The sequence below is a fragment of the Lissotriton vulgaris genome, unplaced genomic scaffold (assembly GCF_964263255.1).
Source record: "Lissotriton vulgaris unplaced genomic scaffold, aLisVul1.2 SCAFFOLD_859, whole genome shotgun sequence".
Taxonomy (NCBI): domain Eukaryota; kingdom Metazoa; phylum Chordata; class Amphibia; order Caudata; family Salamandridae; genus Lissotriton; species Lissotriton vulgaris.
Genome location: NW_028241521.1, coordinates 573,381 through 596,778, shown reverse-complemented (window position 1 = coordinate 596,778; position 23,398 = coordinate 573,381). Strand labels below are relative to the sequence as shown.

The 23,398-nt window shown below is 46.0% G+C and overlaps 1 protein-coding gene across 1 annotated transcript in view; it reads right to left on the bottom strand.

Annotated features, from left to right (window-relative positions):
- Positions 1 to 17,837, bottom strand: part of LOC147671270 (uncharacterized) — a 53,533-nt gene extending 35,696 nt beyond the window's left edge. Inside the window, exon 1 of the mRNA XM_086948111.1 lies at positions 17,750 to 17,837. The gene's annotated coding sequence lies outside the window, so the exon portion shown is untranslated. The remainder of the gene's footprint in view (positions 1 to 17,749) is intronic.
- Positions 17,838 to 23,398: the final 5,561 nt, after the last annotated feature.

Below are 23,398 nucleotides of genomic sequence, written 5' to 3'. Positions count from 1 at the left end.
AGCCTGTCCAGTCTCCTGCAGTGGGGGTGCTGGACTAAGGGCCAGGTCTGGGCACGGAGCAGGGGGAGCGTACTACATTAGGCTCCACATGAGCTACCACTCTTAGAGAGTTCAGCTTAAACCCAATTGAACCCCCCTTTAACGCACAGCCGCTCCTGGCTCTCTCTGCTGCTGGGGTATCGCTGTTGACAACAAGTCAGGGGGCACGCAGCAAAGGTAGAAAAGGTAGTAAAGACCAAAGCAGGGGGGGTAAACTCATTAAAAAGAAAGAGGGGAGGAGGGGGAGGACTCCTGAGTTGGCTGTGCAGGCTTTTGTATGGCTGGATTCTGGGGTATCGACCCAGGGCAGCGCCGAGGGGGGTCAGGAGCTGGCTAAAACACCTTCTAAAACGCCTTCTAAGTCACCCACTAAAACCTCATCATATCTCTCTACTGAGGTGAAAGATAAACGCGCGAAAAGGACTAAAAAGTCAGCTAAGTTAGCCAAGTCTGTCCTTGATTCCAGCTCTAGGATAACGCCTTCTCTGCGCTCCTATTTCAAAGTCATTCCTCAGGTGTTAAATTTGGTTCAGAGTCATCCTCCTCTAGTCTCTGTCCTACCAGGTCTACCCACAACTATGGTTCAGTCTGACTATTCGGGCCTGGTTGATCCTCTAACAGCATCCGCTCTTGAGTTACCTTTTCGATCAGTCTCTTTATCTGCCTGTATACCTATTGTTGTTCCATCTCTGGCAGCAAATGTAAATATGGAGGAGGCTTGTAAGGAACTTCAACCTGGGGTGGGAGTCGCATCTAACAGCCCCCCGATAAATGAAAATTCTGCCTTGAATCCTACTCCACCGACAAAATCACCAGTAAAATCAAATGTCAATATCAATGTCATTGTCAGTGCCCCCCTGGTAGCAGCCCCCTCGGAGCTCAGTACCGAACCAAGGAGTGAGGCAGCAATTTCTAACACTCCAAGTAGATTCGTTACAGTAGGAGTAGGAGATTGCAGTAGTTTTGACGAGCAAAGCAACGATGTATGCCATGAAGAAGACACAGACCTTGAGCCAGACGACCTGGGGTGTCAAAGCCAAGAGGAGCACCTAAATCTAAATATCTCGCAGCAAATTGATTCCAATTCATCTTCTACCTGCGGGACCCCTTCTATCCCTTCAGCCTCCAAGGCAAATATGCCTCCAGATCTTTCAGTCTCTTCCTTACAGCTTATGTTTTCCACCTTGACGGCTGACATTAAACGGGGCTTTGAAGAGTCATCTGTAATTCCGAGAGAGATCAGAACTTATTGTGAGTCCTTAGACAGTAAGATAGATGGTCTTTTCTCAAGAACTGGAGTGCTGGAAGACACAGTTGCGGGGATGTCTGTTGAACGGGATAATGCTAAGGAGGAAATTGTGAAATAAAAAAAAGAGGACACTGCTTTGGCAGACAGGATGGAGATCTTGGAAAATAATGCGAGGTGCAGCAATATTCGGATTTTGAATATACCAGAAGGCAGTGAAGGATCAGACATCATGCGCTACATCATTTTGCTTCTAAAGAAGTCTCTCATCTTGGATCAATCTGAAGAGGAGCTAGCTAATGACATTCAGCGGACACAGGGACCCCTTTAGGTGGAACCCACAGAGAACTAAGCCACGAAAGATCTTAGTGAACACTTATTCGTTAAAAGACCACATTCTTAACCTAGCCCTCAAGCAAAAATCCCTATCAGCAGCAGGCTTTACTTTTCAAATAAGATCTGATTTATCAAGGGTTACTCTAGCAAAACAATGGGAATTGGGCAGGAGAATGGAGGCTTTTAGGAAGTTAGGTGCAACAGGGCAGCTGAGTTTCCCCGCAGCTCTGAAAATAATGTTTAACAATAAAATGTTTAACATTCGCTCACTTCAGGCCGTGGACGAGCTACTGATGTCCCTTGGTGAGACCAAGGGGGCTGAGGGGGGTTCCGGCTTCTAGTATGGGTTACTAAGGTAAGGAGATTAGGGTCATACAACTTCCTGACTCTCCTTGTTGCTCCGTCCCCTTCCTCCTTTTCTTTTGTCTTTTCTTTTTTGTGACACATGGTGGTAAGGTTAGAGATAAAAAAAAATAATAAATAATAAATCAAATAAGAAAGAGGGGGGAGCCACATATAAATAAATAAAAAAAAGGGGGGGAATAAATAATTAAAAAAGGGAGAAATCAATAGATGAAGCTAGGTTGTACCTCCGAAATCAAAACAGCTTTCTTAATCAACCGGAGGGGAATACAGCAGATAAATTACAAAGAAAATATAATCTAGTTCTCAACTTTATAGCTAAAAGTGCTCTGTAGGGGCTCAGAATGGGTAGGGGGTACCACAAACCGGACATGTTCCGGTTAGACAGTACAAGGGTCCTCAAGGGTGGGGGTGTGGGGTTCACCGGGATGTGGGGGGTTGGGTTTCAAAGCATAAAATGTTCCTCATTTCCAAATTGGTTGTTGACAATTTTCTTTTTGTGGTATGGGCAAGGATCGTACTACTGGTAATAGCTAAGGGCTGCATGCATGTATCCAGCTGTACTAGTTATGGGTAATCTCAGGATCCTCTCCTGGAATATTAATGGCCTGCGCACCAAACCTAGAGCAAATAGGATCTTACAATACCTACGGGATTTTGATGCGCAGGTCATTATACTCCAGGAGACACATCTAGTTGAGGCTGAGCTATTTGACGTGTTTAAAAAGAACAGATGGATAGATCTGTCAGTATCTACCTCCCAATCAATTAATACAAGGGGTGTGACTATCCTTTTTAAAAAAAATGATCACCACAAGACTAATCACACAGAAGGTAGACTCGGCAGGTAGGTGGGCAATCACCACCGTGGTTATAGGTGGTTCCCGTTTAACTATAGCTGGTTACTATGGGCCTAACAGGGATGATCCCTCAGCCTTAGAATCACAATTTTCCGAACTTTTGCACTTCTCAGAACCAGTCATAATAGCAAGGGATTTTAACATCATGCTTGACCCCTCTCTAGATAAGACTCCATCTAGTGGACAACAAACATTGTCTAAATCTACAGCTTTCTTACTCAAATGCATGCATCAATACAGCTTCATAGACATCTGGAGAGTAAGGGCGGGTCAGCAATCTGACTTTTCTTTTCGGAATTTCAAGTATCGCCAACAATCCAGGATCGATTTTTTCCTAATAAGCCGAGTTTTGGTTGATTCCGTAAAAAATGTTAGCTAATTACCATCGCACCTGTCGGACCATTCTTCAGTCTCTTTAGATTTTGTCGGTGTAATTCAATCCCCGGCAAGGTCATGGTCTTTCGACCGGTCCCTCCTTTCATCGTTGGATGATGTCGTATACATTAGATCAGAAGCACGGGAATTTATGCGAATTAACATCAGCTCTGCAGGCTCCAGTACTGTATGGGACGCCTTTAAGTGTTCCCTGTGAGGGGTCATTAAGAATAAGACTGTACTCCGTAGGAGGCAGTACACACAAGAAGTTGCATCTATAGAGGCCAACCTGTTAACATTGCAAACTGAACTAGATGCCTGTAGCAATGTTTTCAACCCTACTTCACTGGACAAGCAGGAGAAGCTGCTGGAACTTAAAGGGCAACTGGCTTCTGTGTTAAATCAGCGTATCCTCCAGAAATGGGAAGCGAGTAAACTAGCCCATTTTGAATTTGGAGAAGGGGCAGGCAAACTGTTGGCCTGGAAGTCTAGAACCGATCAGGCACGTAATAACATTGATTCCATCACAACTAGTGCAGGGACTGTATCTTCATTGCTATCCCCGGAATAAAGCGCATCTCTAGATAAGGCGATTACGGAAGAGGAGGTGGTGATGGCGATACATGGTAGCAAGGGGGGTAAGGCTGCGGGGCCTGACTGCTTGCCGGCCGAGATATAGAAGCACCTTGTGGGTGAAATAGCTCCCTTCCTTGCTGTATTATTCAACCAAATATTGCAGGAAGGAGCACTCCCCCCAATTTCCTGGAACAACGCATCTATTACACTTATTTTGAAAACAGGTAAGGTTGCTACCGATTGCGGTTCATACCGCCCCATATCAATCCTTAACGCTGATTATAAAATCTTTGCGTCGCTCCTGGCTAAGAGGTTGGGCCAGGTTGCTCCTGTAGTTTTACATCCCAATCAGAAGGACTTTGTTAAGGGTCGCCAGCTCTTCGAGCTGACGTACGATCTTATAGGAGCAACAGATATGGCGACCATGTCCTCTGCGCCATTGGCTATCCTCACGCTGGATGCCACCAAGGCCTTCGACAGGGTCAATTGGTTGTACCTGTCGGGGGCCTTGGCTAAATTCGGCGTGGGTGAGGCTTTTCGCAGAGCGGTGGAACTCCTATATCATAAGCCATCCGCATCTGTCATGATTAATGGAGGTCTGTCTGAACCATTTGCTATTACAAGGGGAATGCGGCAGGGTTGCCCTCTATCCCCCTTGCTTTTTGATCTCTATATAGAGCCGTTTGCTCAAAAAATTCGGGAGGACAACAACATCAAGCCTTTTAAATACATAGACTGGGAAAGGAGGGTGTCCCTGTATGCGGACGACGTCATGATCAGGACGTCAGAGATCAATACCGTGTTCCACGCAGCTATCAATCTAGCCCTGGAATTTGGGAAAATCTCAGGGTATGAGGTAAGCACATCAAAAACGAAATAGTGGTGTGGAATAGCGATGTAACAGGATTCTACGAGCAACTAAGCACAAATCTGAGATATCTTGGATTAAGAATTGTTAAAGATATCAATCTGATTGCTTCCACCAACTTTGCTATAGTTGCTAAAGAGTGCCGGAAGTTATTGGGGTCTTGGGGACATCTTCCCCAGACTGTTCTGGGTCGTGCAAATCTGGTGAAAATGTCCATTCTACCTAAGCTGTCTTTTATTTTTAACATCATACCACTTTATTTTGACACATCTATGATGGCAAAGCTACAGGGTGACATCTCTTCATTTATTTGGAAAAATAAAAATGTAAGAATTGCTTGGAAGAAAATAAGGCGTCGGAGGGAGAAAGGGGGTCTGGCTGGTCCTGACCTTCAGATATATGCGTGGGCTTTCCAACTGTCACACGCACGAATGTTGCTAAAAATGCCAACAGACCAGGGTATAGGGACGATGTTTTCGGCCTTATTAAAGGGTGAAGGAGTTGGGCAGTCAGGTTTTCTTTTCAAGTTTGGTGACCCTAAATTTTTTGAAATGGTTAAATTGAAGGTGCTGCAGGGCCTAGCAAGAATTTGGTCTAATCTCAGGTCTTCCATAAAACTAGGGTATTACTCAAACAGATCTCCCATATGGGATCTCCCCGCTGCTCCAGGTTGGGTGAATGATATACTAGCAATCCCACTAAAAGATGCCAGAATATCAACATGGGGTGACTTGTTTGTGGAAGGGACTCTGCTTCCATGGGAATATCTAGTGAGCAAAGTGGGCCCTAACCTTTCAAGACTTAAATACCTGCAAATATCAAGTTGGGCTCAAGCCCTTTCCGCTAGAATCCCCAGTCATAACAACATGCCTCTAGGGGGAGGCAGTCAATTGGAATCACTCTTGCTCGATAAACCACCTGTATCTAAAGAAGTTTCTCTATGGTACAATTTAATCCTGGAAGAGATTGATGCGGAATTCCATATCCCGACCTACTGTGGGGTTCCTTGATGCCTAGCCTGAACTTGAACGATCTATGGCTAACGTCCTGTAATGTCTTGTGGGATCTAGTCAAACCAGCCTGGCTCCGTAGGAATCACCTTTTCACCCTACATAGGGCCTACTACTCTCCTCAGAGGTTGTCTAAATTCTCAACGGGGGACCCGGCGGCATGTGCCCGGTGTGGACTAGTTGCGGCCTCTGATGCGCATATGTTCTTTGATTGCCCTCACCTGACGTCTTTTTGGGATTCAATCAGCTACAAACGTACATCTTCCATCGGCTTTACAGTGGTTATGGACCTTCGCCTCGGAATCTTCGGTGTAGTGGATCAGAATCGAAGCCCAGCCAAAAACCTTTTGTTCTACTCTATTCTGGTGGCTCGCAGAGAAATCTGCAAGCAATGGAAGGAGGCTTCCCCTCCATCTCTACATGACTGGTGTACTTCAATCCTCCAAATATCGAAATTAGATCTCGCCAGGGCAGGGAAACCAGATAAAAGAGCTTTCTGGCATTTACTTGATTGGTCTCACTAGCTGTACTGGGGTGTTTTTTTTTTGTTGCTGTTTTTTTCCCCCTCAGTTCCGATGATTACGTAGCCATGATATACTCTCCCTGCTAAGCCACTTCACCTTTTCGTTGGCACACTGGTGGTTATAAGCAATGGTGGTAACTGGCTTATGGTTAGTATCTGCCAACCAAGCAACAAGGTGCCAAGATTGGCATGGTGTATGTCGTAGCTGTTGGGTTATTGCAGTTCCACTCACCTCTCTTTACCTCAACAGTCTTTGACTGAGGCAGCACGCCAGCACCACTTTATGCCTTTCTTCCTTGTTCAGAAGTTCAGCAGATCACAACCATAGTGGAGATGAGGACAAAAAAAAAACGTGAGGTAGCACAGGCGTCGTGAGGAAGGCTTCATGGAAGGAGTGTGTGCTGAACGTTAGAGGCCCAGGACCCGCAGCCCCCAAGAGCTGAATTACGGGGCCGAGCGCGCCTTGCCCCTGGTGACAAGGTTCTGGAGTGAGGCCTAGCTGCTGCGGCAGGAGAGGAGAGTGGAGTCGTGCCCCCCCGGTAAAGTGGATCATTGCCTGGGGCGGGGTGTGGCCCTGGAGGGACACTCTCTTGGCCTCTCGCTGTTGGCAGCTGTGTGGGCCTGATGCTTTGCCCCAGATCTCGGTCCATGCTGGTCCCGGACAGGGCAGTACAGAGGCCAGGTCCCGGAGTGGAAATTGGGTGCCATAGTTGATCCGTGTTGGGGGCAACAGGTTGCACAACCTCTAAAAACAGTTGTATAACAATTTGCATATTTGCTACTAACAAACTATCAAACTATTGGACAACGTCTGACAGTAGAGGTGCTTAAAGAACTCAGGATCATAGTGTAGCACACTGCATTGGTTGTTTACTGCACTGTACTGAATTGCACTTTGACGCACTACCTTATTCCTTCCTTGCACAGTGCATGCTGCTGGTGACACGCATTGCATTGTTTTTTTATTGCACTGTACGTAATTACAGTGTGATGCGTTGCTGTAATCCTTTCTTGAACAGGGCATGCTGGTAGCGAACCAATTTGCATTATCTTGTGTTGACTCAGTACATGATCTTGATGCTACGCATTGCATTGTTTCCCTGTGGCACTGTACAGGAACCCATCGTTAAGTAGTGCAGTATTCCTTGTATTTTGCAAAATGTGTGAATCTAGTGATACGACGTACCTAACCTGTTGAGAACGGTTAAAATTCAGCGTAACTGTTGGTTAGAAGCGGTGGATGGGGATTAGGACTGCCCAACCCACCAGAAACAATATTACCCAGTGTATATATGTGGGAGTTGTATTGTGTGGTCATTTCGTATATCATTTTAAATAAAGTATACTCGTTTTGTACAAACTCGTTTGGAGTCCACTTGTGGTGACATCATTGGGATTGCTGTGGGCGTGATTGCACATACTGAACACTTGTGCATTGGAGATAAGCCTGGCTGCTCGTGTCAAGCTACTAAGGGGGGTGAGCAGGGCTGTCTCTGACGGCCTCCTTTCTTGACCTAACGTGGGAGCAGGGGGTCTGGGTCGTGCACTTGACAACAACGGTGCGCGTGGGAATGCCAGCTTCTAACATTTATAATCAATAAACGTTCATTCTAATCTATGGGAGAGGTAGCCTTTCAATAGTGAAAAACAAAATTTACAGTATTTCACTAACAGGACATGTCACACACATCAGTATATGTCCTACCTTTCACATATACGGCACCCTGCCCACAGGAGTACCTTGGGCCTACCTTAAGGGTGGCTTACATGTAAAAAAAGGGAAGATTAGGGCCTGGCAAGTGGGTGCACTTGCCGGGTCGACATTGCAACAGATACTGCACGCAGACACTTAGTGGCAGGTCTGAGACCCCTTTGAAAGGCTGCTTGTGTGGGTGTCACAATCAGTGATGCAAGCCCACTAGCAGCATTTGATTTACAGGCCCTCAGCACATACAATGCACTGTACCAGGGTCTTGGTAGTAAATGAAATAACCAAATCATAGAAACACCAATCCATAAACAGTTTACACTGAGAGCATATAGACTTTAGCACTGATTAACAGTGGTAAGTGCCCAGAGTCTTAAAACCAATAAAAGCAGGGTCAAAAACAGGAGGACCAAAAGAAAATTCTAGGGGTAAACCTGCTGAAAAAAACAGGTCTAACAATATAAATGCCATGCGTTGTGCTCTGATTGGAGTTGCTGCGATGGGATGCTCACCTGCTATGTGAGAGCAGGTGTGCTGTCTTTTTAAAGAGAGGTGTGATGCTGTGGAAAATGCTCTGTCAAATCTGAGTGCTGCTTCCTCACCTCGCAATAGAGACATGCCCACTGCTCACCATCCCTTTAACTCTGCAGTGTCTGGCCCACTTTTCCAATCGGCCTGTGCCTGCGCCTTCAAATCCTTGCTTCAGCACTCCATTCACTTTCCATGCAGCCCTTTTACCCGACCAGCGCTGCACTGAGCGGGGGTGATTCCTGTTAAATTTTTGGATAGCTTAACATCCACTATTCGCAGTGTCCTTTGGTGCTGTTAATGTACAGTAGGTGGAAGGCCCAGGAGCAGTATATTCCCATGGGAATAAAGCTGTGTGATCCCAAGCAGGAACTCTTGTCCGTTTATCCATTTTCTAATTACATCGGGCTTCTGCATGGAGTGAGAAATCATTTTCACAACTAAGTTGGGTTTTTATGATCTTATTTGAGTGTGGTTTATTCATGCATGATAATATACCAAAATGCTCTAATGCCAGGACTCTCATTCCAATTCTGGATCACAGCCATGGGCATATTTACAGTGCTGCTGCAGCACTTTTACTTTTGTGACATTCTGGAGTCATAGTGTGCCAGTCCATATTTACAAGGGCACGCAAAGCCACCTTGCGTGGCTTTTCCTGGCTTTGTAAATATGGAGTTAATCAAGGCCTTTCTCTGCATGGAAGGGGTGTTCCATGAGTGTTGTTGTTGGTGTTCCTATGCAACAGACATGGCTTTTTACACTGCCCAAGATTTACAACATAGCATTAATCTGGTTCAGTGGCAAAACTAATGCCTTCCCAAATAAGGCATTAACAAGAATATTTTTGTATATTTCTCCTTTTTTTCCTCCTTCCATGTGTGCTGCATTCAACAGCACCCATAGAACAAGGAAAATGCCTCCTTTGATTGTTTTTGCGCTGTCCCTTCCAAAAAGAACAATTGATGGACAGAATGCAGAACAATGTCATACACTTGCCCCAGTACAGAGATCTGGGCTAGAATCCATGGTTGTTTTGCTCCCTATGTCATTTCAGTTTGAACACAGCAATATGCAAATCAGACTTGACCCTGTTCCCAATAGGAACAGTCCAGCCCGAATTGTCAGGCCAGGTCCTCCCTTGACTGGAAACAAGAATTCTAGGGATGGTTTCGGGGTTTCTCCCCTCATCAGCCAGGATAGCTTGACTTCAATGGCGTGGTACTCACGTCTGGGCATACCTGTCGACTTGGGTGACAAATGCAAAATGAACAATTGATGGACAGAATGCAAAACAATGTCTCACATTCACCCTAGTATAGAGATCTGGGCCTAAATCCATTGTTGTATTGCTCCCCATGCAATTCCAGTTTTAACACAGCCATATGCAAATCAGTCTTGACCCTGCACCCAATGTGAACAGTCCAGTCTGAACTGCCAGGTCAGGTCCTTCTTGGACAGGAAACAAGCATCCTAGGACTGGTTTCGGGATTTCACCTCTTGTTGGACTCGGCCCTTTTGCAGGGTCATCACTGAATTTTTTACCTCCCTCCTAGTCTTTTTTTCTGGGATGGTGTTGGGGGTTTTAGGACTCTGAGCACTTTAGTACTGCTGTCCAGTGTAAAGTGTGTGTGCTCTCCATGGTAGACATGGTAAGGTTGGGCTACACCTGTTTGGTGTATTTAATTTGCCTGTCAGTCCCTTGTAAAGTGGTATCTCAGATACCCGGGCCAGTAAATTAAATGCTACTGGTGGGCTTGCGGCGCTGATTGCGCCACCCACCAATGTAGCCTTTCAAACATGTCTCAGGCCTGTGCCATTGCAGGGCCTGTGCGGGCAGTTGACTGCTGCTGTGAGGTGGCACATAAAGTGGGTGCCACGTCTGTGACCCCCCCTTTTACTGCATGTCAGTCAAGCCTAAGGTAGGTCCTAGCTAGCCCTATGGGCAGGGTGCATTGTAGGTAAAAGGTAGGATATGTACCTTAACTGGGTGACACATCCTGTTAGTGACAAACAGCCATTTTGGTTTCTCACTGCTGTGAGGCTGTCCTCCCATAGGAATACATTGGGGAGTCCCTGATAAGTGTTTCAATGGTAATTCCTAATATGAGAGGAGCAGCGTTTTTGGTATGTTTGGAATAGTAATAATAACTTACTGAGGCAAGATGGCGTCCGTTCTGCTGGCTGTGTAAGCAGCCCAGTCTCCGCTCCCTGTAGCGGACGAGAGAAGGTAACGGACCCCTGTTGCTACGGGTCCCAACGAAGCATTTTGCCACCTTATATCGACACATTACAGGAATCCTCCCAAGACTGTGCAACAACGGAAGACTTGGTTAAAGATCCAGCTGCAAGATCCAGCTGCGGCGGCTGTTTGGCGTCTCACCTGTGGCGCTCTGCTCCTTACCTATGGTGCACAGCTGTGTTTGGGTTGCTCCCGGCGGTGCGGTGCTGTTCGCTCATATGGAGCTCTGAAGGACGGACTGCGGACAGCGGCTGAGTGTCCTGGTTGAAGGCACCCCTTGGAATCTTTTGCGGTGGTGAGCCTGCCCTGGGTCATCGGACCCTGGTTGTGTTTGGCGCTTGACTTGGCGCTCGATCTGTCGCCTGATTTGGTGTTTGACTCAGCGATGCAATTACGCTCGGAGGAGGCAGCAGCCTGAGCGAAATGATAACGAGAACGTAACGGGCGAACAAGAGCAAACAGCGAGCTGACTTTCCTCGCTTTGGGAAAAAAATTGTGTTTTACTCTTCACGTTGGTAAGACAAAAAACACACAAAGGGACTACTGACTTGTGCTGCTTGATTCACTCAAAATGCGGTAAGGGCAAACTGGTTTAAAAATGTATTCATTTTATTTTATTTTTCTCTTGCTAACGTCTTGTTGCTTAGTTGCTCCTCGTACCCCCCCATGGTTGTTGCCTGCTGCCTGGGCTGGGAGGAACTGTGAGGGCGAAACCTGGTGTTGATATGTCTCTGAAGTAGCATTGAAGGGGCATTAAAGCGGCTGACTGAAGAAATTCTGGAGAAACTTGAAGAAACAAAAATTCAGCTCGCAGAATTTACTAGTGTTTTGTACTTTACTTATTGTGCCAGCTACGTGTAGCTCCGGCTGGAGCGTTTTTTTTGGCAGAGCGCGGATGACAGCGGGTCTCCTACTGTCGGACCATAAGAGGATATCGGCTTGGTGGATTCTATCCTTTATTTTGGTCCCCTCAGCTTTGTGTGGTTCGGGGGCGTGGGGGCTCCCGGACAAAAAGAAAAGAGATGCCACCTAAAGTGACGACACGTAGTGGCAAAGGCAAAGAGCAGTCTGCATCTGAGGGTGTTGAGGGAGTTGAGAAGGATCCCATTGGTAAATTGGTGGAAGAGAGTAACAAGCAAACCGCTGTTACACCTAAAGAAAAAAGAGGGGGTGATCTCACGGGAAGACTGCGGCACGTGGCGCCACTCGTGGAGTAAACACCCTACCTGCGCTATTTGAACAGCAAAAGGCAAAAGGAGCTGAACATACCCCAGGCGGTAGCACGGAAGGCACTGAAGGCATTACAAAGGTGGATGCAGGGGCAGGCACAGGTGGTATTTCTAAATCTAAAGCTTCGCCTTTACTAAATAAATAAAAGGGGGAATAATCGGGCATATTGAGTACTGACAATGCTTCTCACGCCGGTAATGACTTATCAAGGCAGGGGATCGTGTCTATTGACTCAATAGGAGGTGAGGGAAGCATTGTTGGAGGCCTAGCTCCAATCTCTAATGAAGTTGTATCTGGCAGTCTGGACAGTTTAGTGGCTGTGATAGATTCCTGGGCCCTGTCTGAGGAAGCCTCTTCACAAGATCCAACAGGCTCACAGGAAGCAATAGAAAAAATGTTCTCACTCTCCGACGCCTCTTCACAAGGCAGTTTAAATGCCAGCAAGGACTGGACATATTATGAGGAGGAGAGTAACTCGGATGAAGAACTGGCATCAAACACTGCCTCCCCAAATGCAAGTTCAGCCACAGTAAAGAGAGGCAGGAAGAGAGTGAGTCAACTTAAGAAAACTCTCATGAATGTGGGTAATCCAGGGAGCAATGTCAGACTGCCAGAATCTGGGACTGCGTCGCCTGATAATTTGGGTTTCCAAAGGGAGAAGGGGCCATCTGAGGGGGTCTACCCTCAAGATATTACTCTAGCCACTATATATGAAACAATGATGTGCCACAGGGCTGAGATTAAAGCGGAAAATAAGAAAACTCAAGCCACATGTAGTAAAGTAAAGAATGCTGTACGCAGGGTAATTAAAATTTGCTCAGAAACAACAGTTAGAGTTACTGAAGCGGAGACAAGAATAGCGGCTTTAGAAGATGAAGTTACCGCCCAGAAAACTGAATTAGATTTTATTAAAGCACATCGGGACGATGTCAGCCACAAATTATCTGAATTGGAGAGCCAGGCTCGTCGAAATAACTTACGTTTCTTAGGCATCCCGGAGAAGAAGGAGGGCCCTAAAGTGAGGAAATTTATAGCAGAACTCTTAACTGAGCCTTTCCCTGAATCTTCCTGGGACTGGCCAAAAGAGATACAAAGGGCGGATAGATTCCCATTCACAGTGTGCAGCCTTTGTACTCGTTGTGCAGATAAGCTCTTACCCAGTCCCTGTCCTGAGGAGAACCTACAACATCTACGGTTCGAAACACGTTGACCCCCAGCCTGTGACAAGAAATAAGGGTGCAGCTAGGGACTAACCAATACCACTTCTGTGGGCCCTTGCTGGCAATCTTATAAACATTCCATCACAGGTGCTGTGAGATAGGCAGGCAACCTTATTCCACCTTTAGCTCCGCCTGTCCACTGGTATTCTAGTAAAAGGACTGGTTCCATCCCATGTGTAAATACTGTGCTTCGTGTAAATGTTGTTTATGTTGCAATTGGTTTGGAATATAACTATTTTGTATTAAGTTTCTTTTTGGTGTTGTGAAATTTTGAGTATTCACCGTAAATGTATGTACACTTGTATATATTGTAAACACAATTGCATGTTTTTGAACTGACTGTCTTGACAGAATTTTCCTTTGATGTCATCTTTGGATGAACTAATGAAATTTGATTATAAATGAAAATAAATTCTTTTGTAATATAAAACTGTTGGCCACGCAGTACATATGGGCTGTGTGGGTCCTGATTTTTCTTGAAATAATCCTGATCAGCCATCTTGTTCTGTTTATCAATTGTTGAGATCCGGGCTGGTCAGCTGTAGGATCCAATACCTTCATTTGTATACAGTTTGACGGGACCAAGGCGCGACAGAGACTTTGGCTCCATGAATCCCTGCCGGAAGCCAGGCGAAGACAAACCAGAAGCCAGGTGGCGCTTGCCTGACTAAGGGCGGGGCTCCCCACACTGAGGAGGAGAGCCCCGCGTGCCGGCCACGGAAGAAGGAGCCTCGTGGGCTGACAGAGTCTCAGGAGAGGAGGACCGGAGCATAGCGGACTCCCTCAGTGACCGCCTCTATCTGGCAACTTGCATCTGCAATGAAGAAAACAAAGCTCCGGTGAGTGAGGCTGGAGAGGGCACACTGTTGGGCCAATTGATTGCACCAGGAGGAGCCGGGTGACCGGGGCTCCCCAGGCACTGTTGGTATCAGTGCTGATTCTTCACAGCTGCGCCACCAGGGTGCAGGCAGCTGCAACGATGGGGGCCTTTCTCCTTTTGGGGCCACAATAGAAGCCCCAGTAAGAGGGCTGAAGAGGCACTGTGGGTGCTTATTTTTGCACACAGATGCACCGCCCGATTGCTGGCAGCTACAATGTTGAAGGGGGCATTGTTTTGATTTCATGAGAGATAGGGGTGAGTGAAACCCTCGCCCCCCCCCCCCCATTTCTGGTGCCGGCCTTTTAGGCTGGCACCCTTCTGTAGTGGCAGCCTTGAGCCCTGACTTTAGGACATAGGGCATTGCGGGAAAGTCCCAGATGGGCACCAGTGGAAGGCCAGCAGGCCCGTGAGCGCCTGAGGTGCTGATAGGGTGCAAAGTCCTAATGAGGGCCATAATATGTTTATGCCTAATGGTATTTATGCTAATGTAGGATACATGCCTAGGATTGTTTCTACCTAATTTGATTTATGCATACTGTGATTTATGCCTAATGCTGATGTGATTTATGAAAAGTATCTTTACCAGTAGTTACTGGTTTTGGTATCTTTTACTACCAGTTCTAATGTTTTTGACAGTGACCCAATTGGCCCTGTCATGTATATAATCCCCTGTAAAGTGTTGTCTAATACGAGGTGGCACAGTGTACGTTTGTGATTATGATTCTAATGTGTTTATGAGTAATACAAAGGCTATTTTTGATATTACCTTGTGTGAAGTTTCTTTTGTGGTGTACCTAGTGTTTCACTGCTGTGTGTGTTGCACAAACGCTTTACCCATTGCCTCTGGGATAAGCCTGACAACTTGTGCCAAGCTACCAAGGGGGTGAGCAGGGGTTATCTTCAGCATGTATCTCCCTCGCTCTGACTAGAGAGGTGGTTTCTGCCTGGCTTGGGCGCATGCCCTAGCCAACCAAAAATCCAATTTCTAAGCCAGGTAAGCTTGACTCCAGTGATATGGAGAGCCTGGGACCCAAATCTGGGCATACCCGTCCCACTCGGGTCACAAATGCAAAAAGAATGATTGATGGACATAATGCATAACAATGTCATACATTCATCCCAGTACAGCTATCTGGGCCTAAATCCATTGTTTTATTGCTCTCCATGCCATTCCAGTTTGAACCCAGCCATATTCAGATAAGTCTTGACCCTGCGACCAATGGGAACAGTCCAGACCGAACTGCCAGGCCAGGTCCTCCGTGGACTGGAAACAAGCATCCTAGGACCGGTTTCAGGGTTTGACCCTTCATCAACCAGGATAGCTGACTCCAGTGGCATGGCAAGCACAAGACCGATGTCTGGGCATGCCTGTACCACTCGGGGTGACAAAATGTAAATGTAAATGCCAGCATTTGTAAAGTGCACAGCTACCTCCGACTGAGGTGTCCCGGCGCTGGGGGCCGTCGGGAAGATTAAGCAAGCTATTGCCCAGAGTGACATGGTGCTGGGCTAACCTGCTGCCGGGATCGTACTGTGAACCCTGTGATCCGAAGTCAGGCACCCTGGCCACTGCGCCACACCTCTTCCACAAATGCAAAGAGAACAATTGATGGACAGAACGCAGAATAATTATATAAGAAGAGAGGTACCCCTATTTACTTTTAGGTCCAAGAGGAGGGGGAAATAACAGCAAATACAAGAAAAACTTCTAATCTGACCTATTTAATTTCAACATTGGCAAGAAGCTCTAACCTGAGAAATTACCCTATAAACACAGTCGTGTTGCAGAATTGCACCATAAATAGGACGTCAAATGCAAAAGCTTTGATTTTCTTTCATGAAGGCGCCTTTCCTCAAGTTGTTACTATATGCCCCTTGTAAGTCAAATGCAAACACATTTAAAATATTTTATGAAGATGCAGCTTAACAAGTCCTTACTATGTGTCCCTCACAAGTAAAATGTAAAAGTTTTGAAAATTTCACATATAGGTGCAGCTCCACTGGTCACTACTAGGTTTCCCTATCGAGTCAGAGGCAAAAGCATTACAGTTCTTACATGAAGCTTCAGTTCCACTAGTGGTTACTAGGTGTCCCTCATAAGTTGAATGTAAAAGAACTGGACGTGTATCACAAAGCTGCGGCTCCACAAGTCATTACTAAGTGTTCCTCAGAGATCACATGCAAATGAATTGATATTCTTGTATGAAGTTACTTTTCCACAAGTCAAGTATTAGGTGTGTTCACAAGTTAAATGCAAAGCATTACAACTCTTTCAGCAAGCTGCAGTTCCACTAGTAGTTACTTGGTGTCTCTCACAAATCAAATGCAAAAGAACCGATCTATTTTCATGAAGCTGCAGTTCCACTTGCTGCTAATAGAGATTCAACTCAAGTCAGAAGCAACTGCTTCAAATGACTTGTACGAAGCTAGGAGGGTGTGGCTTTAGTATATGCATTACTATACATGCTTTTGCTATTTTACTCATTTGTGCTTCTTTTCTATAGGATTCGTTTTTTGCCATAGCTGTTTCACAATAACGAGTCGAAGTTACACCTTTAAATACATTTCTGTTTTTTGGAGTTTGCGATCACATCCCACTATTTATGAGAACGTTCATGCACTGGTAAGCCTAATGATATGATATAGTTTGACGTTTTATATTTAGGAAGGTGTAAGTTTTGTCTCTGAATTGAAAGGTGTGCTTACTTTATATTGACAGTGCTTGTACAACACTCCAAACGGGGAGATGCAATTTCACAAGTAGTTACTACAGGACTCTTTCTAGTCAGTTGGAAATGGTTGCAATTTAGAGAGTGTGGCTACAACCTGAAATCTCCAAAGATACATCAGCTACTCTAATTACTTTTTCTCATTATCCTGGTTTATAGTAAGGAATGAACATTGTAGTTTGCATTAAATGTTTGAAAGTTGTTAAAATAATTGTTGTAACCATACTAGGGACCATTAGTCATTGGGTAGTGCAAGTGTTTAACAATTTCTATTTTTAGCAAACCAATTTTTAGGTGTTTGTGTACACTGGCAAAATGTGGTCACTCAAAGTAAAGGCATTCAATGGCAGAAGAGGGCTGGTATGTTGATCTATATGTATTGCTGCAGTGGGAGGGAATAGAATATGAGTAACATGTCAACAGACCAATGACGAAAGAACGTTGATTGTGTGCTTCCAAATATGTATATATTTATTTGCATGATATTGTTCGGAAAACATGAGGCTGGCCAGACATAGGACAGGCTTTAGAAGGTCAGTGGTTTACACAGCACTAATTCACTTAAAAAAACAACTCTCATAGTGGAGACTTATTGACTTTGCCAATGCGTGTTATCTATGCTTGATTACTGTACTGCCATGCAAAATGTGCTGGTAAGTGCTGGTCAACTGTGATCTTACTGGTGGTATTCTATTCTGCACATTCCTTCAATTGTACAGTGCATAAAGTAGTTTTTACCAGTTCGATCCCATAAATTGTGTGCGGCAAAGCAATGAGTTATGCAGAAATCATCCCTAGATGTGCACTATCCCATCCATCCCAAAGTATTAAATACAACTGTTCCAAAGGAGCTTCTTACTAACAATGCCTACCAGGACTCAGAAATGGTCTGAAATCCGGAGTCATTGTTTTCCTCCTTCTTTGCCGATCAATACAAAAAAGAAACATTAATAATACCAGTAAAACACTCATAGCCTTTCATAATACAGATTTTAGAGCAATGCCTTGATACTTACAAAGAAATGTTGAGCACGATGCTTTTGGGCAGACGCTTCCTTCTCGGAAATTACACCTGCGAACAGTCAGTAAGAATCTGCTGTTGAACCCGAGTATAAATAGAGAAGATTTCTCCAGGCCTTGACTACTCATTAGGTTATGGGACTCGCCCATTGGCAGACCATCAGAAGCCATTGTGAAAGTTTTGACAGCTTCTGCCTCTGGCAGTGTCTCGCTGGAGTACGCTGTGTTCACATAACCTGCCTCAGTAATTACCCTCGCTTCACAACTGGGCTTTTAGATACATTTTTTGAGTTTTAGTAAAGCAGTGCTATATAAAAGCCTTAACGTAATTCCTCATTCTTTAATAAATTAACGATTGAATGAGCATGACCATCTTGCCTTTGGGTACATACGGTACCACTGCTGACTACTTTCTTGTTTAATAAGAAAATGTCTCCTTACCAACCCCTTGACATATCTGAAACAAGCATTTGCAATGAAATCGGTCTTGCATTTGTGTTAGGTAAAGCTATTGGCGTTGTAAAGGACAACATATTTTACTTATGTTAATGCAGTTGATGTATGTGATGTGGAGTAGAATTATGTGGGTTGGACTGACCCTGTCAGACATGGAATTGTGCGGCGTGGAAAAGTGTGGTGTGGAGTAGATTTGTGAAGTGGAATTATGTTGCATGGTGAACATTGAATTATAGGGATAGTAATTATGTGGTATTGAGGGTACTGGAAATTTGTTGTCGAATTATGGGGTGTGGAATGGAAATATATGGAGCTAAATTGTGTGGCGTGGAACTGTGTGGGTTTAAGTGATATTATGCTGATGGGAATTATGTGGAATGGTGTGGAGTGTTTTTACATGGATTGTTGCTATGTGATATAGATTGGTTTTATGTGGGGTGTATTTATGTGGTATTAAAAAAAAGGGTTCAGCAAAAAGGCATAAAATCCCGGGTGATTTTGCAGAAAGGGCAAATTCCAACAGGGAGGTTTATCTTGTACTTGTTTCTGAAACACTTGTAGAAATAACCTGTTTTCCCCACATTCATTACATGTAACAAGGTTGTCTAGGGAGTCTATGGCTTTAGTGTAATAGCCAGCATGCTCCGTTGAACTCTTTCACATACCTCTGGTTTAAAGTTTAGCATAAGCACTAACTCTTACGTTAAAACATCATGCACACTCAGACCTCCTTTGTCACTGCTCAACTCATTAGCAGATTTAGCAAGTGCTCCACCCTTTCAGGGGCGGCTCTAGGCTCATGGCGGCCCTGGGCAGTGAGCGTAGGTAGAGCGTAGGTAGGGGGCCCCGGAAGAGGAGGACCGGGTGGGGGGGAGCCCCCCATAGCTCAGGAATCCTGAGCTCCGGTGGGTTCCTCCCCGCCCGGACCCCCTCTTCCGGGGCCCTCTACCTGGTCATATAACACCTTTTCTGGACGTTTTATTAAAACACCTTCCTGAGACATGAAGGTGTTTTAATAAAACATCCAGAAAAGGCGATAGATGACCAGTACCTACGGCTGCTCCTACCCTTCCGAATTCATCTCAGAACGATAAAATTTAGGAGGAGGAGGGTATTGTGACACACAACGTGAAGAACTGGCACAGACGGCTGCAGTGCCAGGGCCATGACCGGGGTCCTGGACCCACAGCCCCCGCACAGAGAAAGAATCAGTGGCTGTTTGCCCAGAAACATTAATATCAATACCATGTCGAATATGGTGTCTCACCTAGTGCATCAGCAGTACTCTGGATGGAGGATTCTCCATCTTTAGGTTTCCCTTCGGTGATAAAGTATAGGATTGCTCCTTCCTGTGACGCTACGAATGCCTGCTGAGCCGCCTTTCTATTTCGTTTTCGAATTCTCTTAATTTTGCTTGCAAAGGGTACGTCAATGTCGTGTGCCCCCTATCCCACCAGATATTTACTATGACGATTGCGCTAACACCAGTACTTTATAAAAACTTTAGATAAACTTGTAAGACGACTGCCCCGTCGAGAGAAGAAAAGGTTATAGTTGCTTTCACGCAAGAGTAACAGGGAATGAAAGGATGGCGGTGGCCGTGGCTTATATACGCCTGTACCAGCGGGCCAGCAGTGGGTAGGGAAAAAAGAAGCCAATCAGGAACCAGGAGGAACGAAAGCGGGGAGGCCAGTGAAGAGGCGGGGGGTGTTTGGAAGTGGAATAGAGCCAGAGGCCGCCAAATCCCTGCCACTGGGGCCACCACACAAATATGTATCCATCCTTAGAGGATTATTATATTAAGGATATATATTGGCGTGGCGGCCCCTGGGGTTTCGCGGCCCTGTGCAGGTGCACAGCTTGCACCTGCCTAAGGCCGCCCCTGACCCTTTTTTGCTACCACAATCACCTCTTCGAATGAAGGCTTATATTTTACCCACAATTCTACTCAATTTTACATTTGATTGTAAACCGGCCTCATGTCCTTTCATCGGTAGATACATTACTCTAACATGTAAATGCCAACTTTCTCAAACTAGTTATGCATTCGTCCACTGACTCCTCTTTTCTCAGAGACCTCAACTCAAAATGATATTGCTCTAAAATTGTGCTTATGCATGCAAAATAATGCAAATCGAACATTTGTAGACACATCTCATAAGTATTTAAAGTCTCATTTCCTCGGCACTTTATCAACTGCTTAATTTTAGGCACAGTCAGTACCGAGAATGAAAAGTTGCACCCATCACCGTTATTTGTTCTAAGAAAACAATTTTTTCTTCACTTCATATTGTTAATTTTCATACATAATTGACAACTAAAAAGATACTAGTACCTGCACTTGAGTGAACAGGCTGAGAGAACTTGTGCCTGTCACTGCTTTGCAAATAAGGTGCAATCCGTTGGTACGCACATTCACTGTTGCCCACTATGGCATCAGGCAGCAGTCACCTCCTTGCCTATGACTTTGCTACTCTGCCCTTCAGCAGCTTCCTAACATGTGTGTCAAACCTATGTCAAGCTTATCAGACTTTGTAATCGTTACCTTAAACAACATTCTAGGAGTAGCGGTTGCACTTATTTTTGGTCTCTCTTGTCTGATTACCTAGCACACACCTGATCATATAACAGAATGAAGCTATCCACCTGCCTCTGTCTATTCTTCTGTCACTGTGCTATACGCTTAGCACTCTGTGCAATAAGTCACTGTTGTCTCCATCGTTTTCCATAGGTCAATTTAATTCCAATGTCACTCTTGTACAAAATGGCAGACTCCAGACATTAATCCATACAACAAGCAGGTAATGTGTCAAAGTAGATTATTTCAGCATCCCAGCCTCCAAACTCCCAACTCCAACTGGTCCCAGCTTGAATCAACAAATTGAAAACGAACCGCCTGGACATTCTCCAAAGGAGCCTAATAAAGACACTTGCTTGGCAGTGCACACTGAGTGGTATATACAGTAGGAGCCATCGCTGAATTAACGGCACAATATCGTAGCCAAAGTCATGATAAAATTACCCCACCATTCACAAACTCCTGCTAACAGCCCATAGCACCAGTTTACCTGCGATAGCAATCTCAAAAAACATCGCCACAGAGGACCTCAGCGACAACACCACACCTCAACTTTCACAACGACCAGCCAAATCGGCGATAAGAACACAAAACACACAATAAAGCACGCTTGCAGCAGGAATTTTGCACCTGCTCTGACCTGGTGTAAAGTCAGACCATAGCTTGCACCACAAAAGAGAGCACAGCCCACAGCCACAACTGAAGACAACCAGATGCCAAGGAGCAACTGAACATGCAGCACGGACACCCTAGAGGGCCACAACACCCACCGACACCACATACAGGCCTGCAAACCCTCCCTCTGGCCCACCCCCAACCCCGGACAAAGAAACTGCACACCAACACCACAAATCCCAAAACAAATATTCTGCCTGATGTCGCACAAGCAGGAAAATCAACATACTTGCATGGCTAGAAAATGAAGATTGAGTCATACAGCAGTGCAATCACTAACACAAAACACCATTTAAACAAATGCCAAAACAACCATTCAGATGAGACCTAGTGGGTCCTCACTGGACAATCGATGGACATAGCCTGGATCACTAAAGCCAAGAGAAGAAGATGTGCCATGCAACCAACAATGGAAAGGAAAGAGAGGGAGAGAGTGAGGGAGAGAGACGGGGTGTAATTGCACAAGCAGTGCAAGGCCTTGCAGGGCACCTGGCTCCTCATGCCAACATGTGTGTGTGCATCGTAATCCATACACCTTGAGCCCAAGGCCAGGTCCCAATCTCAGCGCCAAAGCCACATCACATTCCGAAAATGCAAGTAGAAGACAGACAAACATCAGGGATGAAAACGCCATTGTCCCGATGCAGAAGGCGGGAGGACACCAGGACTTTTGACCTTGGTCCATAACACGCCTGGAACACCCTGAGAGAGATGCCATGGCAGATGTGAATGACTCCCACACCACGCATAGGGCAAATAAACTATCTGACTCATCCACACCTCACACACAGAAGCCCCTGCCGGAGGTACCCCCGCATGGGATGCCCTTGACACTCACAGAAACAGCAACCCATTCACCCCAAAGTTGCACACACATTCAAATCATTGCCCAGAGTTGTGGCATATCCTCCACACAACTGCCGCAGTTCAGAAGAGTGCTGGTTCCACGAGACGCACCAAGGCAATGGCAGCCACACCGGGCACATGCACAACCCCCGTCACGTGGAACACTACCGTGCACGTATGCTGCCGAACATGCTCATTTGAGTGTCCCATGGATGACACAAACAGGAGTGTAACAGAGACAGCCGTGCATGGGATGCCTTGACATACTGTGTATGTATTGGCAGTTGTGCATGAGAGATTGCACAATTCCTTGTGTGCAGTGACCACATAGAGACGCTGCCCTATTGGGCTGTATTGCGGATTGGTGAAACGTCATGGGCGGAGCACACCTGCCTGGACCAGTTAATGGATTGGCTCACCCTGGTGTTCCTTGAACAGGACAACGATGTACTATTGGAACACATCACACATGAAGCAGCGCGGGCGTTCATGGATGAGTAACTATGTCTCAGCACCCGACATCGCCATCGCCATCCCGGACGGATACAAGATCACCCGGAGGGACTGCGGCAATCAGACCGGAGGAGGCAACGCCATCGTCCACAAGAACACCATCCGCATCACGACCAACACCGACGACACCCTCAAAGCCGCCGAACACCTGCACTTCCAGATCCACACCGACCCCAAGACCACCCTCAGAGGCACCCTCATCTACAGACCCCCAGGACCACGCACACAATTCAGCGAAGACATCGCCGACTTCATCAGCCCGCACGCCCTCCCCTCCACTGACTACATCCTCCTCGGGGACCTCAACTTCCACCTGGAGAACAACAACGACCACAACACCACCACCCTGCTGGACAACCTCGCCAACCTTGGTCTCAAGCAGCTAGTGACCACCCCCACCCACTACGCCGGACACACACTCAACCCCATCTTCTCCTCCAGCAAGGACATCGCCTCCAGCCACGCCACCGGACTCCACTGGACGGACCACAGCTGCGTCCACTTCAGCTTCAGAAAGAACACGATCCACCACCACCAGCCACAGGTTGCACGCAGAAGCTGGAACAAGATCACAGCC